Below are 6,430 nucleotides of genomic sequence, written 5' to 3' on the forward strand. Positions count from 1 at the left end.
TAGGTCATTCTCCGCACTTCATCTCATCATATCGGCATTTTATTATCTCGCATCACTTCAAGAAGAAAGATGAGTGGGTTGGGGGTGCTAGGTGGCTCAGTTGGTTAAGCATCCAACTCCTGATTTGGGCTCAGATCATGATCTCAGGGTCCTGGGATCAAGTCCTATGATGAGTTCCATGTTCAACAGGGAGTCTGCTTGGGATCCTCTCTCTCTTCTTGTCTCTCTCCCTGCTCGCTCTTCTCCTCTCTCTCTCTAAAAATAAATAAATAAATCTTTAAAGAAATAAAAGAGGAAACATGGGTACAGTACAGTAAGATATTTTGAGAGACCACATTTACATAACTTTTATTACAGTATATTGTTCTAAATTATTCTATTTTATTATTTTATTCATTATTATTAATCTCTTACTCTGACTAACTTATACAATAAATTCTTATCATAGTTATGTATGTATGGGGGGAAAATCGGGGTGTACATGGGTGGGGTTGGTTCTATCCACAGCTTCAGGCATCTATTGGAGGTCTTTGGGCATATCCTCCATGGAGAAGGGGGCATTACTATACAATATAATATACTATCATTCACTTCATCAATAGAATTCCATCAATGGAATTTCAAAATTTAAAGGGAATTTTCAGTATTGAAATTGAACATTAATTAATTTTTAAAATTAATTGAACAAAATTCATTTCAAAAAATATAAACTGTTGTGAGTCAAATTTACAAAATATTGCAGAGTTTACCTAATATATTTGTACATATTCACATGATTTAGGGATTTTCACATATGAAGTGAAATTATGAAGGAAAGTAAGTGACTTATTAATGGACAAGCCAGGATGGTTACCATTAGGTAGAAAAGATAATGTAATTAAAGAGGGACACACTGAGGACTTGAAAGCTTCTGGGATGTTTTATATCTTAAGTTATTTGGTATACTTATGATTTTTAAAATATTTTTAATTTAAATAACATATAAAATTATATATATATTTTTTTTTTCACAAAACAATTATAAACAAAAACCTGAAAGGATTTTAACCATACCAAGAGTAAAGTAGATCTTTGTAGACTATGTCATGATTCAAATAAAGCATCTATAGGTCCAGTCTTTGGGCAGATAGAGTTAAGAGATGACAAGAACCTTAAAACTTTTGAAAACTATTTTCCTTCTAACTTCTCTATTGATAAAAAAGAGCTTTGTAGAGAGGCAAAGAGAAAACATGGTGCTATAAAGAAGCTGAATTCATAATAGGTCCAGAGATTTGTAGGAAACACCTCAGTATTTCTAATGAAAATTAGATATCAAGGAGCTGAAAAATCTTACCAAGTTAAGTTATTATCTTCTTATTCATGCTTTTGTTATAATTTGTACATAAATTGAACATTAAGATGCAAGATCATGTTTAGTTTGTCCCATGGTCCATTAATGCATTGAGACTAGAGAAACTTACATTATCACAGTAGGAATTCAAAACTGTGTTGAATGAGTGCATGAAATTTTTAAAAATGTGATAATGACCTGTATAAAATAAAATAAGAAATAATGTTAGCAGTATAACAAAACTGGGAACAAGTAAATGTATTTCTGATGTTTTATAACTTGGGAACAATTGGTTTCTAAAGCTAAAATTTAGGAACGTAATATACATTAAAAAAACATACTTCCTATAAATAATTCCATAAGAATATGAAGGTCCTCAGCAGTCAACATCAGTTGCATAAGGAGAGTTTGCCTGAATATCAAAGCAGTGAGCTTTCCAATGGGGAAAGGGCCCTACAAGATTAGTAATAATACTAGGGGCAGGCTCTAATCTGTGCTTAGTAGTTCTTTATGCATGATCTTACTACAGCTTAATAAATGCATAACAGCTTTATATTTGCATGCAGTACCACACTTGCTGGGACAGCTAGTAACTTTATATTTTTAAAGATGTATTTATTTATTTTAGAAAGAGAGAGAGAGCACCAGAGCACATGAGTGGTGGGAGGGGCAGAGGGAGAAAGAGAGAATCTCAAGCAGACTCCCCGCCGATTTAGAAGCGGGACTATGTGAGGCTCTATGTGGGGCTCAATGTAGGGCTCAGTCTCACGACCTGAGATCATAACCTGAGCCAAAATCGAGTCAGTGGTTTAACTGAGCCACCCAAGTGCCCTATGGGACAGCTAGTAACTTTAATAATGACAATGATATAGTGAAGTTATTTTTCAGAATTTTCATGTGTCAGGCACTGATATAATTGGTTCACAAACTGCATCTAATTCATCAGTAGCTGCTGTTATTATTCCTGTTTTGCAGATGAATAAATTTAGTGAAGCTAATTGGCTTGCCCACAAATACACAGCTAATCAGTGTCAGAACCAGGATTAGAACCCAGGAGGCAGACAGTGATAGAGCACATGTTCTTAAATGATATACATGTGTGCACTGGATCTCAAATTACTGGAATAATCAGTCCAAATGAAATGCAAAGTTATATTTATATATATACTCCCACAAATCATTGTAAGAAATCAATCCCCCGTTAGAGAATGAGGGCAACTAATTCTCTACCTAAAACTTGTGTTTGTTATGTGCTCAGAAAGAGGAAGCAATATGGTACAGCTGTCAAAAGAGGTGAACATATTTGGCTGAATTAATTAGAAAAAAAATTGTTTCCTGAAATAAAAAGACAACTTGGCATGGTATTCTGGACATGATTAAAGAACATCTGAAATATTTCGGTCAGTTTGGGATGATATATTTTAAGAATTTAATACTTGGCTAGTGAGACTAGGATATAAACATGTCTGAAAAGCATATCACAGTAGAGAGAGTTGAAAGAATTTGAGCAACTTCATTGTAAAAGACTTTTGATGAGACCCAACAATTTTCTTCAAATATCAGAAAACCACATGGAAAAAAGAGGAATTAGACATCCCATGTCATTCTTTGTGCAGAACCATACCCACCATCTAGAAATTACAGTAAATTGAATTTACTTTCATTGTGCTGAAGAAGAGTCCATTCAGACCTCCTCAAATGGTATCAGCCAGCTAAGGAGATGCTCATTTTCAGAGTTGAAGCCAAAGCTGAATGAATACCTATCAAAACTATTACACTGGTCATTTTTGCATGGAGTGAGAAGTTGAACCAATGAACTCTAAAGTGTCTTCAATTTCTCAGATCAAATTTTATGTCTGTATTTTAATGAAAAAAAAAAGAGAAAGGAAAGGATAATCACTATTCTTTGTGGTTTTATTCTGCACTAGCAAAAATAAAAGTATAATTTAATTTAAAAAAATTTACAACCCTTTTAATGCCCAAGCCATTTTCGACATAGTATCTGATGCATGAATATGGACAGACCAGCCTGCATTTTGTTTTCAAGAGATAAATAATTTTAAAGCACTATATCAAGGTAGTAATTATAGCCTCAATATTAGGCGCCTAAAAATATAGTTTATACTATCGAATTTAGCAGGTAGGACCCAATGGCGAAATACTAGTTTTGCTTTTGAGTTTCAGATAAGACATTACAACTTAACCCACTAGCAGGAAAAGAAACTGTAAATTATCTAACTAGAAGTCTAGAACACAGTACACAGAGAAAAAGACAAGAGTTCTGAGTTCATATACTTTCTGTAATTTTGTTCATCAGCAATATACCTCCTTATGGAAGATGCTGATCTTCAGGAATTCTCTTCATTTCATCACTGAAACAAAAATGATATGCCTATCTTTTTCAAAACCCAGGTTTCTCAGTCTCATCTTTCTGCTTAATTATCTTCCTGTAAAATCAACAAGTAGTGGATTGAGTATGGGTGTAGGAGAATCCATTATGGTAGGAAATGAAAAACAAAGTTGCAGACCAGCCTTCATCATAACCTAATTGTGTGACTCTTGGGCATTATAAATAACATGATTGGACTTCTGGTGTTTGGCTACGATTAAAGGATACAGCTCCCCTATTTACCTCACAAGGCTATAAAACACCTCAAATTCATTCCATCGAATACTTACTCTTCACTAAATATTGAGCTAGTTCCTGGGGGAGGAGACATATAAAACAAAGACAAAACCTTGGAAAACATCACTGATTTGGAAATCAAACAGGAAAACTTTTCATGGATGTGGAATTTAAACCACTAAGGTGAGATCGTCATGTGTCTTCATGATGTAGCACAGTGCCTGGAAAGTGAAAAGTACTAGAACTCTTTGTAAGTATCATAACAAATAATTCCCACGTAATCCAGACATCAACATTATTATTCCCATTTTATGCATGAGGAAAATAAAGTTGAGAAAGATACAAATGAGAAAATTGGGACCAACAATCATATTACCTGAACAACTTTTGTTTATAAAAAGTGCTTTACTAAGATAACACAGATACTCTACATATGCAGTAAAACTTTGGACCAGTTCTATCATCAGTAAAAGCTTAAATGGAGGAATGAATGAATCACTAAATAGTTCATAAATATGGTGAAAAGCATAAATGTAGTTTAAAAAGCATCACTATAACTTCATCAAAGTTTTAACCATGAGTATTTCAGGCATTAATTCATGTCTCAGTGCTGATTTTCTTTTAGGTTTACACTCAGTAAGAAGTTACAATTTACTTGTTTCCTTTTTCCAAGTTCAAGGCTCGTCCCAACTGAAAAGTAATTCTGTACTAAGCATCATGAACCATCTTGATGGAGAGAGATAATTTCCTCCTTTGGGAAGTTTCAAGGTTTCCCTAGTTTGCTATAATACAGCTGTTTCCTGCTCACCCAGCACTCCCCTTTAGTTCATGGTTCTTTGAGATTTTTTTCCTGATTTCTGATCTCTTAATCCCAGCAGTATAAGTGTCTTCCAGGAGAAACTACCCTTCCCAGTTTCTGATTTACAGGCGCTCTATGCCATTTTACTGTGGGCCAGATACCTTAATCCTGCCTGCAGCATCTGTGGCTGTCTTCTCTTGAATCTCCATTTGCTTCATCTTGTGTCTTAGCACCCTTAATTTTATAGCCACAGTTTTATTATCCCACACTGACAGAATTAGTTATGAATTTTCTTCCTTTCCAAGACAGAAACAGAACTGATTTGTTCTCATTGTAGCCGGCCATTTTCTATAGAAGATAAGGAACATCTCTTTTAAACACTGATGAGTGGCAAATGCCAAGAAAGTGAGAAAAGGCAAGCTCTCTTTGGAATGTTAGCCCCAAAAAGGAATATCAAGATGATCACCCCCAGGCACTCGCAACTGAAATTAGCTGATGTGCTAATTGCTTTTTTTGCAGATGGATGACTTCTACTGAACCACCTTGAGATGCTGCAGCACAAGACGGCATTTGAAAAAAAAAAAAAATCTAACTTTTATCAGGCTTCTGTGTTCTCTCCCAACCCTATATTAGAACAATGGATTTGGAAGTAAATGAGATATTTAAAAAACACTCATAAAGCTACTTGAATTGCATACTCAGAGAAAGCCAAACTGTGATTTAATTAAAGGAATTATACATCTACAAATTGTCTACCCTGACTGTTTTCGATGAAGAAATGATCAAAAGCATATGCTTCTTTAACAACAATTCAGAGTGCAATTGGAAAAATGCTATTACTTCAGAAATTGATGACGGTGCTGCAGGCCCCCAAAGATGTGGACAATACATTTGGAGAATAGTAGCTACTCTGAAGACCAGATTCTTCTTTCAGGCTTATATGGCACCATCACCAACCCAAACTTTGTATCCATCTAAAGTATGCAGGTAGAATTAACATCAAGGGACACTGTGGGGTTGCGTTTGATTCAGCGATATGTGGAGAATTTATGCTAGCATAAAAATGATGAATTTAGTTACCTCTGATAATGCCACTGGAATTGGAGAGCATCAGGTGTAGGGTTGGAGCTTAGATTAGATGCCACTCCCTGAGAAGTTTCACTGTGAAGAAGGCAGCTCACAAATACAGTCATTATTTGCCATAACCTTAGAGGATTTTTGAAATTTACAAAAGATCAGAGTAAACAAAAAATAAATAATAATTGAAATTGTAGAGTTTGAATCCTTACAAGATTCCTAACCTCTGAATTGATTGCATATTGTAATCTGTCATAACATGTTTAGTATTTAATAGTGTAATGAAAGTATTGAGTTTTTGGCAAATAGTGTGAACTATTCTTTTACAAAGTTTTTAAACATTTATGTGAAGAGGCTTATTTAATGTAGATGAACATAATGTCAAGTTTCTAGGGAAAGAGACATGTTGAGAAATGCATTACAGATATTAGAATTCAGACAGTTATGTTCTTTCTTAATTTACTGAGTGAATTATTTTCCAGGTACACACTACAAGGCACATTTTTGTTGATTCTCCATCAGGATGAAGTTATTTCAAATTTCTCCTTTATGTGTCTTTTAAAAACACAACATCATCATTCAAAACAGAATTTTCCTA

Source organism: Canis aureus, chromosome 9 (genome assembly GCF_053574225.1).
Source record: "Canis aureus isolate CA01 chromosome 9, VMU_Caureus_v.1.0, whole genome shotgun sequence".
NCBI lineage: Eukaryota > Metazoa > Chordata > Mammalia > Carnivora > Canidae > Canis > Canis aureus.